The sequence below is a fragment of the Eriocheir sinensis genome, chromosome 28, assembly GCF_024679095.1.
Source record: "Eriocheir sinensis breed Jianghai 21 chromosome 28, ASM2467909v1, whole genome shotgun sequence".
Classification (NCBI taxonomy): domain Eukaryota; kingdom Metazoa; phylum Arthropoda; class Malacostraca; order Decapoda; family Varunidae; genus Eriocheir; species Eriocheir sinensis.
The window spans coordinates 10,755,406-10,778,132 of NC_066536.1; positions in this window are offsets into that span (position 1 = coordinate 10,755,406).

The window sequence follows — 22,727 nt, forward strand, 5'->3', positions numbered from 1 at the left end:
GCTGAGGAGAAAGAGAAGAAAGTGAACGGAAATGAGACAAAGCAGACACGTGAAATGAAGTCTGTCCTGCTCCTTCCCTTCTTCTTCCTTCTCCTCCTCCTCTTCATCTTCCATCACCTTTTTCGCCGTCACTAAACATTTCAAAATATTTTACAAAAAAGATAAATGAAGAAAACTACTAACAAACTGCTAACTTTAATTATGGCAACTGATCGCGCATCTAAGCCACCGACATTATTTTTTTTTTTCATATTACTATTTTCTGGTTGTCTGGGAGTCTTATGCCCTCAGGATTTCTGTGTCCCTACCCACGGCCAGCAGTCAGCCCAATCCCTGGTTTGGATTGGTTGGGGTGAGGGCTGCAACCCCTCCACGTAATAAATCCTCCCCGCCAAAAAAAGAACCACGTAGCAGAATATATGATGTTTTTTTTTTGTTTTTTTTTGTATATTGTATCCGGACCGAGCTATAAGTGGCTGGTCAGAGTCCGTCTCGTTCATGATCTCTGTTACTCAAATGACCCTCGATCTGACAGTATCTTGGACAATAATATTTCTTTGGTGAGTGTCGTAACATAAGGAAAAAGTCAAGTAACTCAGTGAGGTCGACGAGGCGAGCGAGGCGGACTTCCCTTACTTCTCCTTCCCTTTCTGGAATTACAAAAGCGTCCTCCCGACAGTAAATTTTTCGCCGGGTTCTTTACGTCGGGAATACAGATACATCGCCCCAAATTTACGGCCACCGGGTGACGGTTTTAGGCAGAGGGATGACTACTTCCTGTGCTCCCTGGCCGCCCCTCCCCCCCCAACCCCCACCTCCCACCCGCCGCCTGCCGGGTACGAGACGAAGATACACGAAATTTCAGTTCTCGTGGAAACCCGCAGCTGCTGGAACGTGGGCTGGAGAGGTGAAGGAGGGATGGGAAAGGTATGAGGAAAGGGAATAGGAAGATGATGGGAGCGAGAAATTATTGGGAAAAAAATAGAAACGGAGAGAACAACTCCAGGGCGTGGTGGAGGGGAAGGACGGAAATGGGTGTGAGATGATGGAAAATAGAATGGGGCGGAAATATAAGAATGGAAAAGGAAAAAGAGATGCTTCCCACCGCTCAGCTACAAAGGTGTGGGCCCAGGGATTCGTATTATAGGCATGCTGGCTACAACACTGCCGGGGCTCGTCACTCGTGTCTTAAGGAAACGATGTAAGACTGACAGGCGTGCGTTGTTGTTGTCACCTTACAGTGTAAAGACCCTGTATCTTGTGACTTGTGTTATTCACCATGGCCTGATTACGTGTTGGACTCCTGATCACCAGCTAATACTTTCCCGGTGAGCGCTTTCGGAGCTCGTTAGTCGATCTATGTGTGTTGGGGAGGGTGGATGAACAGCTAGATAAATACATAGGTAGGCAGGTAGATAGATTGATAAATAGATAGACAGATAGATAGATAGATAGATATCGGACAAGCATCAGTCTTAATATATTTTCCTCTCCGGACTCGCTTACTGATTCTCGGGGATTTTCTGAAAATGTGGCGGCGGCACCTCCACGACCCGCGTTAATTTGGCTGAAGTCGCTCGGAATCCGTAACGCCGCCGCCGCGTCCCCCCCCAGCGCCGCCACCACACTTGAGCAGGAGGAGAGGAGGAAATTCGTGTGATATTTGAGGAGGAAACATTTCTCGAGTGGTAACCAGCGACGGACGCACCGCCTCTGTCATCCCCCGAATCAATCTTACCCAGTGATGGTGTGGGCTGACGGAAGCGAATAGAGAACGAAGGGAGAGAGAGGGTCGCCCTGCCTTAGATCTTGAGCCATTAGCTACGCCTCCCTCTCTCCCTCCCTTCCTCCTCCCTGATCTCCCTCGCCTCTTCTCCCCACTCTTCCGATCCCCTGTGGCCACCCTCGTTAGCCGCTCTGATACACCGGACGGAGGAGAGGCAGGGGCTGAGACAGGTTGAGTTAGGAAAGGAGGAAAGTTGATTTAAAGGAAGGAGGCGGCGGGCGGGTGAGCGAGGCAGGAATGAGGGAATGCTGGGCGTTGAGAAGTTTCATAGGGAGGCTGGAAAAGGAGGCAGGTTGAGTTACAGCGTACCACACCGTGAAGAAGGAAACAAGGAAAAAGGGGAAGGTAAAAACGAAAATACGTGGCAGAAAATGTGCCAGATGAAAGGAGAAATTTCCTAATATGAGTAAACTTGGTAACATAAATAAGGCTCAGAAATCGCAAGCTAAAAAGATCAAAATTTAGACAGAAAGAAAACAAAGAAAGTAGCCATACGAAGGCAGGAAAGTCGTATATATGAGCAAACCTGATAACATGAAAAAGGTACGTGAAAAGGAAGCCTGAAAATTCAAGCAAAAGGCAAAACAGAAAACCGGGAAGATAAAGAACACGTTGAGCTATACCAAAAGTTGCTAATCATTACGTGACGAGGTTGGGCACAGCGTTGCCAAATTATCGTACTCATCGCATTGCATTTTCGTAGTTTCTGACCGATACCTGTAGAAAATAAGAACGAAAACCATCAAATTTTAACTGTTTGTTTTAACGATAACTTTAAATTTCTATTGTTATATGTGTGGTTACGGCAGTCGTGGAGCCTGAAAATTATAAATGCAATGTTCAGAGTACGACAATTTGGCAACGCTGGTTGGGCAACGTGAGGTCGTCAGGTCAAGTCAGGTCAGGTCAGGATGAAAAGGTAGAGCAAGGAGAGGACGAAAGGAGGGGACAAGTAAAAAAAATGTCTCTTCCGATCGACTCGTTCAGTCCCTTCAGCTACGAATTGATTGGTCAACGAAAAGTGGAAAAAGAGAAAAAAAGGAGCTTGATGAAAATGGAAAATCCTAAGCATCGATGACATTCCACATTTTTCTCGCAACCAAAAATGACAAGAGAAAAACCTAAAAGCTGAAAATTCGTGAACAAAAAATGGTGTTAATTTAGTTTCAGCGTTGCACAAAATTTCAAACAGTAGACAAAGTAATGTCAGTAAAATAGTCAAACTTTGATAAACATTTTTACACCAGGCATACAAAAATAAAGCTACGCATGCAAGAAAAACATAATATTTTTTTTTTCCTTTTTTTTTTTACATTAGAAAAGGGTGAAAGGGCCAAGCTAGGAACCGAGGAATTTCAATAGTTCAAAAGAATTTTCATATAAAAAAAAATCCTGATTTTTTACCACTTGAAACGTTGTTGCCTAAATGGAATATGAAGCATTTGAACTGACCGGCCGGAAACTTCCATCTGCCTGAAGGATGAAAAAAAAAGTGAAGAGAAAGAAACTAACACACACACACACACACACACACACACACACACACACACACACACACACACACACACACACACACACACACACACACACACACACACAAAGACAGACAGACAGACAGACAGAAGAGAAGCATTGATCAAGTGTATGGCGACTGAAAATGGGAGAAAAAAATGTAGGTCAGACTAAAAAAATCGGACCTTTTATCTGCCGTGCGTCTATTGGACTCTGACACTCAAACACGAAACTTTAGTAAAAAAGGGAAGAGAAAAAGAGAGCGAGCAGGCGAGAGAGAGAGAGAGAGAGAGAGAGAGAGAGAGAGAGAGAGAGAGAGAGAGAGAGAGAGAGAGAGAGAGAGAGAGAGAGAGAGAGAGAGAGAGAGAGAGAGAGAGAGAGACGCACAGGCCCTCGACTGAACGATAGAAGAGAGGGTGGACAATCAATTTGCACTTTGATATATTCTAACTGAATAATTGTCAAAAGTTTTTCAATTCAAGTGACGCTCATCAGCAGTCACCGACACACACACACACACACACACACACACACACACACACACACCACTGCCACCATTACCACCACCACCGTCACACCCGCCACCACCAACAACAACATCACTACCACAATCCCCCCCCCAACACCAACACCACCATTACCTCCAACACTAATGTCACCGCCACCGTCACAATCACCACCACCACCACCAACAACAACAGCAACACTACCACAGCCGCTTTTATTTGATCTGATGATTGTTGTTAAATTCGTACAGAGATAGGTTGACTCGTGTAGAAAGGAAGGTAAATAGATAAAGTGATATACGTTTAAGAAGGTGGGTAGGTAGACAGATGAATAGATAGATAGAAAGATAGATAGATAGGTAGATAGATAGATAGACGGATGTATGGTTTAATAGATAAATTGACACAGTTTTATATATACCCTTACTGACAACTGAAATACAAACAACACAGAATATATATACAGCACAATAAAACTTGGTGATCCAGCGTTAATTGACAACATAAATTGCTCTGCGTTACCTGTGCGAAACACGGGAATTAATGAAAACAAATAAACAAATGAACGTTGCCCTGCGCTGGAACATGCAGAACAAAGCACTTACCTCTCTCTCAATGTGTTCGTTTAAGAGGGAAAGCAAATGAAAAGGAAAGGAAAAGAATTTGAAGTTAATCTAATAGTATATAGTGGGAAAAAAATTAAAAACGTCTTGTTATATTATCGAACTTTAGGACTACTGTATATTTCTTTTTTTAAATATGCGCGTTTTTTTTTTTTTTAGCACTTATCAGAAGCTTCTTTTCTCTTGGTATCTGTGTTCGTCTAGAAGGGAAATCATATAAAAAGACAAATTTGAAGTGAATCCAATAATCTCTAGTGAAAAAAATGAAAAGCGGTCTGTTATATCATAGAATCTTATGTTATTTCTTTCTTTTTTTAACTGAGTTGTTTTTCTTTTTTTTATAATACTCTTACCCTTCCAGCGAGCCAGTGTGAGGAGGAACGTGTCAACACGATGTCCCTCCAGGATGGTCCTTCCTCGGGCTGTTGTCCAGAATCATTGATGGGGTCAGGTATGTGTGGCCGCGTCCTCCCCCCCCCCTCCCTTCCCCTCTTATTTCCTTGCCCCTTTTTTTCTCCCACCCTCCCTTCCCCTCTTATTTCCTTGCCCCTTTTTTTCTCCCACCCTCCCTTCCCCTCTTATTTCCTTGCCCCTTTTTTTCTCCCACCCTCCCTTCCCCTCTTATTTCCTTGCCCCTTTTTTTCTCCCACCCTCCCTTCTCAATTCTCCCTTTCCCTTTCCCTTCCCTCAGCTTTTCTCCTCCCTTCCTTGTATCTCTTTCTTTTTCCTTTTTCAATCCTCCCTTTTATTTCCCCTTCTCTCACCTTGACTGTTCGTTTCATTCTTCCTATTCCTTTCTCCCCTCTTCCCTCCCTTTTCCATTACTTTCTTTATCCTATTTTTGTAATATCCCCCTAGCTTAACCTTCTCCCTTTTTTTCTATTTTAAATTTGCCCTTTCCCTGTTTTTTTTTTCCTTTCCCTCCAATGTTCTTTAGTTTCATTTTATTTTTTACTTAAACAATGAAATACGAATACATGTTGTTTTTACATAGGGGATATTTATATTAAGCTAAAGATGTCCTCTTTCCTAAGGCATCTATTCTTCGCCTCCATACCTGTGGTTCCCCTCGCTTCTCCTTTTCTTTTCTTTCTTTTGCTTCCCGATCGTTCCCTCCCATTTTCTCCCTTTCCTTTGTTCTCCTTTTCTTTTTTTTCGCTTTCTCTCCTCTTCCTCCTCTCTATTTTTACTGACTTTACGTTACTTTCCTTTTTCTTATCATTTCTGTTGTCCTTATCCTGCCCTCCTCTCCTTCCTCCCCCTTCTTACGTCTCCCATCATCTTTCATCCCCTCCCATTCCCTGCCATCATTCTTTCCGCCGTACCTCAACTTCCATACCATTTTCACGATTCATTTTATATAAGAGAATGATGAAAAAAAGACTTCACAAGCATTGCCTTCATGGGTTACTGGACGCACAAACATTTTTGGAACATAATTTCAATCGACAACAAAGAAATTTTAATGAACGACCTTATTTTCAGAAGCCCACTTTGATGAGAAACAAAAAAAAACACATTTCATTATTGTTTTTTTAGTTTGAAGTCGGGGGGGGAAGGTGGGGAGGTGCGGGGAAGGGGGTGAGGGGGGGAAGGTGCCTTTGGAAGTGAATTTGCTCTCAATGGTTTTATGTGCGTGGCTTCGGAATATATATACAAGATCATGGATATATATATATATATATATATATATATATATATATATATATATATATATATATATATATATATATATATATATATATATATATATATATATATATATATATATATATATATATATATATATATATATATATATATATAGATAGATAGATAGATAGATAGATAGATAGATAGATAGATAGATAGATAGATAGATAGATAGATATATCGTATCTTTATTCTCTCTCTCTCTCTCTCTCTCTCTCCACAGTAAGAACAAAAAATAGTGCCAGAAGAAAAATAGCTCAGAGAGAGAGAGAGAGAGAGAGAGAGAGAGAGAGAGAGAGGAGAAACAACTGACGGAGGGAAGGACGGAGACACTGGTAGATGGCGCCATAACTCCCCCTGTATTATTTCCTCCGCGCCGAGCTGCCCTCGGGAACCCAAAAACACACGTCTCTGTTTCCGCGGCTCCTCTGTGCGTGTTTTTTACCCTCCCGTTCTTGTCGCTCGGGCGGTGATTTGAGACCGAACTGATGAGGCGAGGCGGTGGTGAAGGTGGTGAAGGTGTTGGGTTGTGGTGGTGGTGGTGGTGGTGATGGTGGTTGGTGGTGGTGGTGGAGGGTCAGGGAGGATAAGGAACTAGGTCGAAGGTGTGATTCTCTTGAAAATGTGTGTCTGTATATGTGTGTGTGTGTGTGTGTGTGAGAGAGAGAGAGAGAGAGAGAGAGAGAGAGAGAGAGAGAGAGAGAGAGAGAGAGAGAGCTGTTTACGTAAGACAAATGGAGGTGTATCTGTCATTCAGGACTAATATAAGGAGTCCGAGAGTCTGCTTTTGGTGATGTCCTTTAATGCTGACTTGTTATCTTGTGTCTTATTCATCTACTGTTACGTCGCAACTTCCTTTTTACCAATTATTCTCATCCCTTACCTTTCCATCCTATTTCATCGTGTTTTTTGTAAAGGTGCTTAATTTTATTCTTTTATTATTTCATCTTTTGTATATGACTCCTGGTTCATTTTTATTCATTTCCATTATGTATTTGGCTGTGGGTAATCTTATATTAATTGATTTCACACACGCCACCGCTGGTAATCCTCCGCTGTTTCAAGTTCAGCGATAAAAGGAATAACTTTTATCTATCCCGCTCGCCGCAGTATTCCAGTCAGGATCATCGTGGTGTGCACGCTGCACGCGGCTGCTTATCCCATATATTTATACGTATGTATGTATGTATGTATGTGTGTGTGTGTGTGTGTGTGTGTGTGTGTGTGAACAATGAGCAACTCTTGGGCACAAGTTTAAATTAAAAATTAATTATTTTTAATTACTTTCTAATAGCCTCGTAGATTACTTCATCAAAGGCGACTAAACTTGCGCGGCGTGGTGTTCAGACTTTAGCCAAAAGGATAGGGTATTTATTGGTGTTAATTCAGTGCAGAAGGCCCAGAACTTTATTTATGTTTTCCCTGAGTATAATTTCTTTATTAGGTTCAATAGTGAATGTGTTGCATAACTGATTTTGTGCCGAAAATACCTTTTCTCTCATCGTTATGGGACCCTGTTCTGGTTGGTTATTTTTTTCCGGATATTTTCAGAAAGAAGTGTAGAAAACATATATGTATGATGCACTGACTCCTTGTAATGCTAATATACGAAATCAATATATCCACCGAAAAGCGCGCGAATGACGCAAAAGAACAAAAAATATCGATAGAGAAGCCTTTACGTTGTAGTGAGATTGAGATTAGGTCCTATCCTGTGTGTTTCGTTCTGCGCCCGCCCTCCCCACCCCGCCTGTGCCTAATCCCCACACTCCCCAACACCACCTCATCACCCCACACTCACACTTGCCCACCCTTCACATGCCCTCCCGCCCCATCACCACCTCGGCCTCTACCACCATCCACTTTGCCCTGACTTTCCTCCCGTTGCCTCGCGCAGTTACCTCCCCAACACCCCTACTTTTCCTACCCCATCCACACACCTCCCCCCCCCCCCTCCCACATTCCTTTCCTTTCACCCCCCCACACTGCTCCACCCCGACGCCTCCAGCCTCTCTCCGTACTGCAATAACTGACGGCGGCGGGAGGTAGACGGGTCGGCAGGAGAAATTGTTTGAAAATGGTGAAAGCAAAATTTGATACCAAAGAGGGATATATGAAAATACATGCACATAGGTATGCTGCGCCTCGCCTCCCCCTCACCCCCACCCCCACCCCTCTCCCACCCCAGTCTCGTCGTCATGGAAAATATACGTTTTTTTGTGTGTGTTTGTGTTTTCCTGTGGCATATGTATGTGATGTGTGCGTGTGTGTGTGTGTGTGTGTGTGTGTTTCATAGTAATAAAAAAAAACGTAGCTATATTACACACACACACACACACACACACACACACACACACACACACACACACACGCACACACTATTTTTTTTACATGCACACCATTCCTCTCAAGCTCAACATTTTCCTACGTTCTCACTCTCCTCGCTTCCTCTTCCCACCCTTCCACCCTCCCACTCACTCTTCCCTTACCTACACACACACACACACACACACACACACCTGCAACACGTGACCCTGGCTCTTGGTCCTCGCCAGGCTGCATGGAACCCAGACAGTCATCCGGGACACGCGTCTGGCGGGGCGTCTCGTGAGGGTCGTGGGGCTGTGTTCAGGGTGAGAAAGAATGACAGGGCCTGATGCCGGAGGGACGCGGACGCTCCTGAAGTGGGAGAAGCATATGTTGTAGCACGAGCAGAAGGCTGGTAATTTCATGTTAGACTGAGAGAGAGAGAGAGAGAGAGAGAGAGAGAGAGAGAGAGAGAGAGAGAGAGAGAGAGAGAGAGAGAGAGAGAGAGAGAGAGAAGAGAAAGAACAGAGAAAGAAAGAAAGAAAGAAAGAAAGAAAGAAAGAAAGAAAAGAGAAAAGAAAGAAACAAGGAAAGAAAAAAAAGAAAGAAAATGACAAACAAACGAACGAAAGAAAAAAGAAGGAAAAAAAAAAAAAAACTGAGAAAAAGAGAGAAAAAAAGAGAAAGATGGGGGATAGTGCTCATCCATGTTGCGGTCTAAAGAACTGCGCCATAGTGAGTGAAATAGGATGATTATGCATGGCCGCAAACTACATCACAAGATTAGGTAAAGTCATGCGATCGAAGCTTCAAAGGGCCACCAACATCACCCCTTCGTCACCCCTCCACCCCGCCTTTCCCTCTCCCTACACCAGCGTTGCCAAATTATCGTATCTATCATTTTCTGTTGAATATTGATGTTTTTACACCATCATCCTCCCCACCCCCACGGTCCCTCGCCCCCACCCACCCCAGTCTCTCCGGTGCACCCGCCACAACAAAGAGCCATCAACTTGCACGGAGCACCTGAGCATCCTAAAATTACCTGCCTTATCTTAACCTCACCTCATTGTAACGTCCATCAGCTTACTTAACTTCACCTTCCTCTTACCTAACAGCAAAAGCAACAGCGATATCAACATAAATTTCGTGGAGGAATAAATAAAAGTGGAAATAAAAGAGAAGGATGAAAATAGAGAAAAAATAAATGGAAGTGAGGAAAAGTTGCTATGGAAAAGAAAAATGAAGGCACGTAAAAAATGAACGAAGAAGGGTAGAGAAAGAAAAAGAATTATAAGTATTATTAAAAATGAAGATTCTTAAATTTATATAAAGAAAAAAAAAGAAGAAAGGCAGAGAAAGGAGGGTAAAAGCAAAATTTAAGTTAAACTGTTTAGGGTCAAAAGAGACGTTGAAGGAAGGAAGAGAGGAAGGAAGGAGGTAAAGAAGAAGTAGTGAGGAGCAAGAAAATGTTTAAAGTTCACGTCGAGACTGAGAAAGAGGATGGTGAAATACTGGAGTTCACAGTAACGACGGTGATGAAGGGAAGGAGGAAGAGAATGAGTCACTCGAGGAAGCACGAGAGGAAGGAACATTGTTGTGCTGAGAAAGAGGGAGAGGAAGAGCAGCATCGCGGACAGAGAAAATGTGGAGCGAAGAATATTTTGCCAAGATATGGTAAAAAGAGGGAGAAAAGGAAAAGGTTATCGCATAAAGCGGTGGCAAATCCATGAAAAGGGAAGATAAAAAGACTGGAGGGCAAGGGGAGATTTTTTTTTCTGCATCCCACTGACGACACTGCAGAAAAATAGCACACACACACACACACACACACACACACACACACACACACACACACACACACACACACACACACACACACACACACACACACACACACACACACACACACACACACACACACACACACACACACACACACACACACACACACACACACATTGAAATACTCCCTCACTCTCCTGTCTCTCGCGTAGAAACTCAAACAGTAGGAGGAAGTTATGAGACAGAGAAGAATAGTGCAGTTAGAATCACAGTATTGACCAGAGGCTGTAAATTGGTCGGTATATGTTAAGTCCATTGGCAGCGTTGCACAGTTGAGTAGCGGTAGTTTTGCACTTTTATGCCTGTTGATCGGTAGTCAGTGGTTAGTTTAAAAGCTGCTTGTATGAAGAGGGCAGCACTGTACGTCTTTGTCCTTTTGTCTGGATTTATACGTTGCCTACTCAAGACACTGGGACCGATAAGTATAGTGTTGTCCCCTGCCTAGAAACAGGTTTGAAAACACCCCAGTACGTCCATATAGTGAATATAATAATGTAATATAATACTACCACTACTACTAATAATAATAATAATGAGAGGAAGGAGGGAGGAAAAAGAAAAACAAGAACAAGAATTAAGAGAAAAAGAGAAAATCTGTACATGAAAAATATAGTAATAATACCACTACCGATGCGTAATTCTACTATAAATAATAATAACCAGGGTCTGTGTTTAGGGTTATGGCCACCCCATGTAATGTCGGCCAGTGGATCCCCCGCCAGGCGCAATAAGCATGAAACAGTTGTATTGCATCAGGTTAATTAATACTCAGCCGCCGAGCCTCCCGCGATGGGCCCTTCCCGCTCCCGCCGAGCACTGCGTGGCCGAGGAGGGAGGAGTTGGCGAGTATGTAAATTAAAATGAAGGAAAATAAGTTCTACACATTATTGAATTCGTGAGTAGGTGGATAAGTAAATAATGAAGAAATTGCTGTGTTCTGGAAGGGATCTCTGTGCAGTTTTGAGTGATCTTTTGAGGATGGTACAGTACCTTTAGTGTGTTTATTTGTATTAAGGAATGTTCAGTTACATAAGAACATAAGAACATAAGAACGCAGGAGTCTACAAGAGGCCGGTAGGCCTGTACGAGGCAGCTCCTTTGACCCTAAGCTCCCGTGTATCTAACCCCACCTAATATCGCTGTCCATGAATTTATCTAGTCTATTTTTGAATGTGACAATTGTATTGCCACATGACTGCTAAGCCTATTCCACTCATCCACCACCCTGTTAGTAAACCAATTTTTGCCTATGTCCCTGTTGAATCTGAATTTATCCAGTTTAAATCCGTTACTTCGTGTCCTACCCGGTTCTCTTACCAACAAAACCTTATGAATGTCTCCCTTATTAAAGCCCTTCATCCATTTATAAACCTCGATCATGTCTCCACGCACCCTTCGCCTTTCTAGAGAATGCAAGTTTAACTGTTTGAGTCTTCCCTCGTATGGCAAGTTTCTCAACCCCTGAATCATCTTAGTCATTCTCCTCTGCACCGATTCTAACATTTTGATATCCATTCTATAGTAAGGTGACCAGAACTGAACTGAGACTTTCGGCGAGTGAGGCGGATAAGGTTTCGCCGCCACATTAACCAAATGCCTCGCTTCTTTCTCTGTCCCAATCCTCCTCTTCCTGCTCCTTCTTTTCGTCTTCGATTTATTCTTTTTACTTTTCGCCTGACAAGCAAACTAAATTACTAAAGCAGGCAATCTCATTATAACCCAATATACTCTATTTAATTACCTGCTTCCTAGTGTTTCTTCCTTCTCTTCCTCCTCCAGATCCACCTCGTCCTCCTCCTCCTCATCATCATTAGCATCATCATCATCATCATCTTGTTCCAGTTCCACTTTCCCTTTCTCCGCTCCTGCTCCTCATCTCCCCCCCTCCCTCCTCCTCCTCCTTTTCCTCCTCCTCCTCCTCCTCTTCCTCCTCCTCCTCCTCCTCCTCCTCTTCCTCCTCCTTCTCCACCGAACAACCAAGAATCAGGGCAAACTCCTCAAAGGCTTGCAAGAACTGAGCCAAACTTCTTTTTTTAACTCGTTCTTGATCTCTTCCTTTCCTTCCCTTTCAGTTTAATTCTTGGATTTTTTTCTTTCATTAAATATTTTTCAAGTTTCCTTTAATTTTTTTCCCAAGCACCGACGTTTCGGTTTTTTTCTCTCGGTTTTCTTTCGAAGTTTTGGCTGATGCGCGTTTTATGTGCCAAACTCGTGTGTGTGTGTGTGTGTGTGTGTGTGTGTGTGTGTGTGTGTGTGTGTGTGTGTGTGTGCCATTGAAAGACTTACCTACGTTTGTCCTCTTTTTTATATTTTCTTTTGTTTTCCTTTTATGTCTATGTTTACCCTCCCCCATAAACACACACACACACACACACACACACACCGTCCAGACCAAGGATATTTACATGCCCCCAGCTTCCTTAACTCAAACCTTTCCTGTTTTGGATCCTAACGATTTTGCGTGCGTGGACGTGCGCGGCGCCTCTCAGGACAGGCACTGAGGAAGTCTTCGTGGACAGATCATGAGCGGGAGGCGGGCGTCCTGCGGGGTGGCTGCGGAGGGCGTCATGTCATCGTCTTCTGCCATCTATATGATAATGTCCCAATCCGTGCGCCTGTCACTTTCCTACCAGAGGGGATGTGCGCCCCCCTCCTGCCGCCGCTGTCCTTTCCTGAATGTATGCTTTTCCTGCACGTCTACGCCTATGCTTCCTTGCTTTCCTGCCTCCCTGCTGTCTGCCTCCCTGTTTTCTTCTTTCCTGTCTATATGCTTTTCTACCCGTCTCCCTCTCTACCTCCTGGCTTTCCTGCTTTCATTCCTTTGCATTTATTTGAATAGTAACGTTACCATATTCCTTTTAAACCGTACATATACAGCAAGCCAACTCACTTCCTTTACAGTTATCGGGAATATGCTTTGTGTCTGTCTGCCTCTCTGCTTTATTGCCTCTGCCTGACCTCTTTCCTTCCTTTGGGATGACGCCTGCACTCACCGACCCTCACCCACTAGAACCATATAGGCTACAACAAACTGATTTATCTTTGCCTCTGGAGTTGTTAGCATTAGTGTCTGTCTCCTGCATCCCTGTTTCCTTGCCTTCTTGCTTTCCTTCCTGCCTGCTTCTCCTCCTTCGTGATATGACTGTATAACGCTACCCTGTTTCCCTTAGAACAGTATAGGTGTAGCAAGCTGACTTACTCTTTTTACAGTAGTTGGGGATTGCATGTGTGTTTACCGAGTTTGAGTTATAGATGACGTAATACAGGAGGACGAGAGGTTAAGGAAGGTGAGGATGACCAGTGTGTAGTGTTAGGAGAGGGTGTATTTACCTAGTTAGGCTATATTTACCTAGTTGTAGTTTTAGAGGTCCTGGGCTTACGCTCGTGTGGTCCCGTCTCCATATCTGTATTTGTCCAGCTTTTCCTTTACACACTTCGCCGATACTACATCCTCACTTAGTCTGTTCCAAACCTCTATTTCTTTGCGGGAAACTATATTTTTTTATGTCTCTCAAGCACCTTCCTTTTCTCAATTCGCAATGTGTAGGTTAGGGGAGGGAATGATGGGAAGGGATGTGGAAATGAAGGAAGGAGGTTTTGAAAGAGGCTTATAGGGAGAGGTAAAGATAGGAAAGAACCAAAATTAGGAAGGAAACTGTGGAGGAGGTAGAGAATGGAAGAGGTAGGAAGGGACGTGTGTGAGACAAAGGGAGAGAGAGGTATAGATAGAAATTAAAGTGGAAAGAAAGTTGTAGAAGAAGGGGGAAAGAAAAGGACAGAAGGAAGGTAGAAAGGAATGAACAAATGTGTGGTAGAGGTAGAGATAAAAGGAGAGATGAAGGGAAGTAGAAAAGAAGGGAAGATAGACATAGAAGAGGTATTGAAAAGGGAAAAGGAAGAAGGGTCATTACTGTCGTTCTCTTTGCCCACCTTTACGTTCCTACTTTTTGGAGATGAAGGTGAAAAGTGGATAAAGGTCGTTACTAAGCTCAAGTCTTTGCGTCACCACATTCCTGCAAAGTTAAAAAGAAAAAAAACGTGTCCCATCTCGTACGTTGTGATCTTAACCCTGCATTACAGAGCCATTGAATCAGCTATCCACACACACACACACACACACACACACACACACACACACACACACACACACACACACACACACACACACACACACACACACACACAGTTGCCTCATAAAACCTGGCACCGTAACTCAATTTCAACGACTGTACCGTAAAGCGAGAGAGAGAGAGAGAGAGAGAGAGAGAGAGAGAGAGAGAGAGAGAGAGAGAGAGAGAGAGAGAAAGGCAGAAGGAACTTAAGACAGGAATTGTGAGCAAGTGTCTTTCTTTACGATCGTCGAGCTGTCTATAATCGTGACCACAGTGATCTCGAGGTCCGCGAGGGAGAAAGATAAGTCCCAGATGGAGGAGGAGGAGGAGGAAGAGGAGGAAAAGGAGGAGGAGGAGGAGGAGGAGGAGGAGGAGGAGGAGGAGGAGGTGTCGTGCGTGACCGAAAAGTTATTGTACGTTGGTCACGAAAATTCTTAGAAATAATACACCAACTAGGAAGTGTACGAGAGAGAGAGAGAGAGAGAGAGAGAGAGAGAGAGAGAGAGAGAGAGAGAGAGAGAGAGAGAAGAAACAGTAGGCCATAACGGTACACAAGAGGGGCGCAGGAAGGAGGGAAGGAGGACGGACGGACATGAGGACGGGTTTACTTGCCTCTCAACAGCCAAAGTTACTCTGTTATTGTAGCTCAGCCTGACTTGGATGGCGCGACGAGACTGTGCATGTCCACGGGTGATAGCCTGGGACACACACACACACACACACACACACACACACATAATATCCCCAAACCCATTAATCTCTTACAAACATTTTCTCATATTCTTTTCGTTTTATTATTTTATACAAACTATTCTTGCAGCAACAAAGACTGTCAGACTTTATTATGGATATTATTTTTTCCCCTCCTTCTCCAACCCTTCCCTTATCCACACTATCCCTTCCGCTATCCACCAGTCCCTTCACTATCCCTTCCACTATCCACCAGTCCCTTCACTATCCCTTCCCCTATCCACCAGTCCCTTCACTATCCCTTCCACTATCCACCAGTCCCTTCACTATCCCTTCCCCTATCCACCAGTCCCTTCACTATCCCTTCCCCTATCCACCAGTCCCTTCACTATCCCTTTCCCTATCCACCATTCCCTTCACTATCCCTCCCCCTATCCACCATTCCCTTCACTATCCCTCCCCCTATCCACCAGTCCCTTCACTATCCCTTCCACTATCCACCAGTCCCTTCACTATCCCTTCCACTATCCACCATTCCCTTCACTATCCCTTCCCCTATCCACCAGTCTCTTCACACAGAAATTATATTATCTTTCCAACCCGCAATTAGACGCTAAATGTGACAGCAGTAAAATTCCTACAAATTGTGAATTGATGATAATTATTGCGACTTGCATAAACAATTAGGAGAGAGAGAGAGAGAGAGAGAGAGAGAGAGAGAGAGAGAGAGAGAGAGAGAGAGACTGAACGAAGCCTTTGAATCCTCACTTGCTCGCTGAGATTCACTAACTCTTTCGGAACTTGGTGCAAAGGAGAAAAGTCGTCCAGGAAAATTAGTTCATGTAATCCCTTCAGCGGTTGTACTAGAAGGAGACTACTTAATTAAGAGAGCTGAACAAGAGGGAAGAAACTGCATGTCTGTAATATAAGTTCTCTTCACGCAGGAAACAGTGACTGGGAGGCGGTGAGAGAAGCACACAATCCGACGAGCAGACAAGTGTTAAATTTCAACTCCGCTATTTTTGTTGTTGTTATTTATGTTGCTGATGTAAGGATAACAGCCCTTTTTCTTTTTTCTAAATGGGTTGGTCCCGTATCGCTTCAACGCCTTCAAAATAGATAGGATGGTGTTCATTTCAGTTCAGTTGTTCTCTTCAGGTGGTGGGGCGAGGTACTGTCTTTGTAACTGCTCTTCTGTCACGAGTCTTTTCTCTTCTTTTTTCTTTTCTTTTCTGCTCCTGTATTTTGATTTTTTTTTTCCAAATTCCGTACTGCAGCTCCTTTTTATTCTCCATGTTTTCTTTACTGAATAAGAACTTTCCTATGATTTATGCGCAGAATCGAAATATTATTGGTTCCGAGTGTGCATATTTTTTGTATGGTTTACCTTTCCAAGTGGCGACAGGACGAGAAAGTGTAAAGAAAACGGAGGACAGTTTGCACCTCATCTCTTCGATCCCTCCTTTTATATTTTTCAAGTAAAATCATGAACTCAGTCATTGGTAAGTTATAGAAAATAGACCTATATATTTTGTGTGCATTGGTACTACGTGGCAAAAGAATTTATATGTTGCTCGTGTGTGAGAGAGAGAGAGAGAGAGAGAGAGAGAGAGAGAGAGAGAGAGAGAGAGAGAGATCATCTTCACCTAATTGACTTCATTGGCTTACCTGGTGTTGATTGTCTCACCTGTCACTCCCGAGGGCGACTTATAAATACACGTGCAATGTGTGTTTCGCCCTCGGGTGTCGCGTCAATGCAACTCTGGCATCGAGGTGGCTTGGAATGGTATAATTTTAGCGTCTGTTTTAACGTTTTTGTTTTTCTATTATTCTGTTTCGTGTTTGTCATGCAAGGCTGATGAGGCTTCTGTTTGTTTTTTTTGTTTTGTGTTGAGAAACATTTTCGTGCCGCGACGAAAATCATGTTTCTGTCAGCCGCGTGTTGCTCTCTTTCCTGTATTTTCTTTACTTGTCGAAAAATAATTTGCTTGTCATCAGGTACTCTTGCTGAAATGTTAGATTTTGCTGTCTGCCTGTCTATCAGTGTCAGTCTGTCTGTTTGTCTGTCTGTCTGTCAGACCCCTCTAAAAAAACTCCCGAATGTGTCTCCCTCCCCATGTCATGCGTCCACCTTTTGGACCAGTGGTTCCCAAACTTTTCCGGGCCGGCACCCCCTTGGCTCCCAGGTGAGTCCCTCGAGCCCCACCACCACACACCTGCGAACACACACCTCTTTCTCGGCATTTGGTGTGCTGCTAATTGAAAACAAACATGTATTTTACAAATAAAACTTGCATTTGTAAACTAATTTACTCAGCAGTTTTAGTTGTTTCACAACATGGAAGGGTAAATCAACATCACCAGTAACCATAGTTCATTCTCTTCACAGTTATTTTTAATGGGATGGATGTGCTTCGTCAGGGATATCAGCTTCTCAACATCAGGCCTTCATTTGTCATTCATATTTTGTAAAAAAAATAAGTTATTAATTACTTCTAATGCTTCCCCCTCACCCCCCCCCCCCACCCCCCTTCAGATATTTCCACCTCCCTTTTTGGGAACCATTGATTTAGACCTTGTAAAACCACGAGTAACACTTTCGCCACATCTCAACTGATTTAAATTTGGAATATAATATAGATGGCTTTAAACTCTTCAACAGACATCGTGGTAACCGTACGGGGTGAAGGAAGTGCCCTTCATGTTAAAAGTTGTTTACAGCCTATTGATAGAAAACCAAGAGACAGTTATGTCCAAAACCTGTGCGTGTGTGTCAATACTCGGGGATATTAAATCATTACTTCCGTCACCGACAAGACTCCATTCTATGCTGACCCTGAAATTTATAGTATTTTGCCTTAAAAACAGTGTCACTGGTTTTATTGGGATTTTAGCCTCCCACACAGGCCGAATGGCTCTGATACTGAGGGAAGATCACAGAGAATGCTTGAAGTGCTGGATAATGATAAAACATTATTAATATTTTTACTGTCAACATAAAGGTAGCAAAACAAAGGTATTCTTAAAGTGAACATTTTGGAAGGAAGGAAACTTTTCTCCAGGTCTTATTTTCCCTCCGAAGAGAAAGCAATCCTTGGCAAACGCATTCAAATATTCATTACATATCTTCATGGTTTCCGCTTCCCTTGCTTCCCATTCTCCCGCTCCATTAAATCGTTTCCTTTTGCTCTCTCGGTTTCTTCTTTATTTACACCGTTCTCTCATTTTTCTCGTTTCTTCCTCCCATCATAGTTGTCCTTCTTAATGATTTTCCTACTTTTTTGTGTGTTCCGTGTTTTTGTGTTTGTCATTTGTCTGTCTTCTCGTCCGTCTGTCCATCTGTTAGTTTGCCTTCTCTCTCTCTCTCTCTCTCTCTCTCTCTCTCTCTCTCTCTCTCTCTCTCTCTCTCTCTCTCTCTCTCTCTCTCTCTCTCTCTCTCTCTCTCTCTCTCCCCCCATCAGGGCAGCCAGACTCGGAAGGCTCCTCAACGAAGCAGTGCGTGTCATCCGAGCAAAAAACGAGTCACGGCCACGTCCCTCCACCCCGCCCGTGTAAATAGACGCTGTGCATCGCAACAAACCCGTAACCGTGATCCCGCAAGTACCACCACCTCTATTACCAAGCCTCTAGATAACTTAAAAATCCTTAGTTTCAATGCACGTAGCCTAAGAAACAAATTTGATGAACTGAGATGTCTTGCTTTAACAGAAAATTTTGACATAATTGCTATAACCGAAACATTTATCGACACCACAAATATTGATTTAAGTTCCGAATACAACATAGATGGCTACAGACTCTTCAACAAAGATCGTGTAAACCGTAGAGGCGGTGGCGTCGCCCTTTATGTCAAAAGTTATTTGCAACCCACTGACAAAACACTGGGAAACAGTAACGTTGAACATTTGTGCGTGCGAGTAAACATTGCAAAAGTCAATTTAAATATATCTGTCACCTACAGACCTCCCGGGCAATCACTCGATGACGACCTTGAAATGTACAGCGTCTTAAGGCAGTCACTTAATAACAGCGACTCACTGATATTAGGAGACTTTAACCTCCCCCATATCGACTGGGCGACACTGTCAGGTACAGAAGGCGAGTCACATAGAATGATCGAATTTCTAGAAGAAAATTATCTAAGCCAAATGGTTTCTGAGCCAACTCGTCAAAATAATATACTCGACCTTGTTATAACGACCCAAGATAACCTAGTCAGTAGTGTCACGGTAGGAGGACACCTCGGTTCTTGCGATCATAAATTAGTGCGCGTCGACATTAAAGCTCAATCATTAGTGACTGAAAATAAAGTAAAGGTGCCCAATTTCAAAAGAGCTAACTTCGTAGAAATCCGACAAAAACTAACAGAAATACAACTATCAGATGACGGCAACGTAGAGGAAGCCTGGCTAAGCCTTAAAAATCACTTACTCACTCAGCAGAACACATTCGTCCCCTTGTGCGAGAAGCGAATTAACACTAATAAAAGCCCACCGTGGTTTAATAGCGAAATTAAACAATCAGTCAGTGAGAGAAAATTGTTTTACAGGTTAAAGAAAGAACAAAGCACGCCCGAAAACATTAGACTTTATAATGATGCCAGGCGACGAGTAAAAAGACTAGTAGGTCAGGCAAAGCGTAGATATGAAGAAAATATTGCAGCCAACTGTAAAAATAATCCGAAATCTTTCTTCAGTTACATAAACAACAGAAAGGCGATCAAAAGTGGTATTGGACCTTTAACAAACAGCGACGGTGCACTAGTGACTGACAGCCAACACATTGCAAACCTCTTAAACAATTACTTTTCCTCGGTGTTTAATACTAACAGTCTTCCTCTCGCTACCACCAACACCAGTACTATTGTAAATCTCGAGCATGCATTGCCTAATTTTGAAATAACAACCGATGAAGTCCTTAAAGCTCTCCATTCACTTAAAACAAATAAAAGTCCTGGACCTGACAAAGTATATCCAACTCTGCTTAAAGAAACAAAGAGCGAAATACTCTCCTCCCTCACAACCGTATTCAATATGTCCTTGCGACAAGGCATCGTCCCTTCAGATTGGAAAAAGGCTAACGTGACACCAATTTTCAAGAAAGGAGATAAAAAAGTACCAGGTAATTACAGGCCCATTAGTCTAACTTCGGTTGTAGGTAAGCTACTTGAGGGCATAATTAGAGACAAAATTGTGAGTTACCTTGAAAGCCACTCATTGATTGGGGACTCACAACATGGCTTCCGAAACAAAAGATCCTGCCTATCAAACCTATTAACCTCTTATAACGACCTCTTCACTGTTTATGACGTAACCAAATCACTGGACGTAGTCTATCTTGATTTCCAGAAAGCGTTTGATAAAGTCCCGCATCATAAATTACTTTACAAATTAAAGCAAATAGGTATTGACGGTCAAGTAAACCAATGGATCGCGAATTGGTTGAGCAACAGACAACAAAGAGTAGTGATTGACGGATTTAACTCAGAGTGGGCGCCTGTCACTAGTGGCGTCCCTCAGGGCTCGGTCCTTGGCCCAGTGCTCTTCATTATTTACATCAACGACGTGGATGTTGGACTCAATAACCGCATTAGTAAATTTGCAGACGACACAAAGATTGGTAACTTGGTTCTCACTGACGAAGACAGGCAAAGCCTCCAAGAGGATTTGCACAAAATTTCAGCTTGGTCGGATAGATGGGAGATGCCCTTTAACGTAGATAAGGGATCTTTTCCGTTTGGCGTACAGCGCTAAAATTAATTTTAATATAGATTTTCTTATGTATTTTTGTCCGTAGAATCCGAATATGACAACCGTTTTATGGAGAAACGAACAGTTTTTAAGTTATTTTCCTTTGAAGTTATTTTCTCCCTTTTTTTTACTCTTGAAAATAGGGGATAATGTTTACGAAAGTGCGTCGCCTCCTCTGCTGGCCGCGGCAACGCTGCAGCCGCCGCAGCCTCAAAATAGCTCGCAGAGGGCTTAGGGTCGGGGAGCATATTTAAACTACTCCAACCGAACTTTACGACCTACTAACGGGGGGGCTGCGCCCCCCTCGACCCCCCCTAATAACCAGGGGGGGCTACGCCCCTCCCTGGACCCCCCCCTCATGTATATGTGACTTATTTCAGCGAGGAGGTATTTCTCGCAACACCCGCTGCAGCCTCGCCGCGGCCAGCACCAGAGGCGACGCGCTTTCGTAAACATTATCCCATATTTTCAAGAGTAAAAAAAAAGTCCTTGAATTGGATTTTCAAAGCGTTTCCATGACTGCTGAAGGTTTGCAAACGGAAAAGATCCATAAATTGTATATAATACTGAATATTACGACTTTTTAAAGTTTGAATTCCTTCAGTAATAGATAGGAAGAAAATAACTTTAAAGGCAAATAACTCAAAAACTGTTAATTTCTCCAAAAAAATAATGTGATATTCTGATTCTACGGACAAAAATACATAGAAAAATCTATATTAAAATTACTTTTAGCGCTGTACGCCAAACGGAAAAGACCCTAGATAAGTGCCAGGTCCTTCAAGTTGGAACGAGGAATAAGAAGTTCGAATACGAAATGCGCGGCGTTAAACTCAAAAGCGTTCAATGCGTCAAAGACTTGGGGGTCAAAATCGCGTCAAACCTCAAATTCTCACAGCAATGCATCGATGCAGCAAATAAAGCGAACAGAATGTTGGGCTTCATTTAAAGAAACTTTGTATTCAAGAATAAAGATGTAATACTCCCGCTCTACAACAGTTTAGTCAGACCCCACTTGGAATATGCGGTACAGTTTTGGTCCCCCCACCATGCAAAGGATATTGCTAAATTAGAAGGTGTTCAGCGTCGGACAACGAAAATGATCCCTTCCTTGCGCAACAAATCCTACGAAGAAAGGCTTTCTACCCTTAACATGTTCTCTCTTGAGAAACGTCGCCTCCGAGGAAAACTGATCGAATGTTTTAAAATACTTAATGGTTTCACGAATGTAGACAGATCAACATTGTTTATGATCGATGACACTCTGCGCACGAGGAACAATGGCGTAAAACTCAGATGTAGACAAGTAAATTCAGACTGCACCAAATTTTTCTTCACCAACGTTGTAGTGCGAGAATGGAATAAGCTTCCACCGTCAGTGGTCCAGTGTAACACGATTGACTCCTTCAAAAATAAGTTCGACCGTCACTTCCTTCAACTTAATATCAACTAGAGTAGAAATGCAACGTTTTGGAGTCTTCTGATTAATGTAAAATCACTTAGGTTTAAGGACAGACCACCAAGTCTGGACCATGGGGTCTGTGTGGTCTGATTTTCTATGTAAATCTATGTAAATCTCTCTCTCTCTCTCTCTCTCTCTCTCTCTCTCTCTCTCTCTCTCTCTCTCTCTCTCTCTCTCTCTCTCTCTCTCTCTCTCTCTCTCTCTCTCTCTCTCTCTCTCTCTCTCTCTCTCCCCCCTCCCCCCGCCTAACGACCTTGTTTTATACTCCAGTAGTGAGGTAGTTAGATATACTTTTTGATGGTCACTTTGCATTTTGAGTAACTTATTTCAGTGATGTAACCTCATTTATATGCTTGTATCTTCGTAATTTTACTCCAACTTGAGAAAAATATGTTTGTCAAGTTTCCTTCGTATTCTTCAGGCAGAGGATTCGAATGCTTCA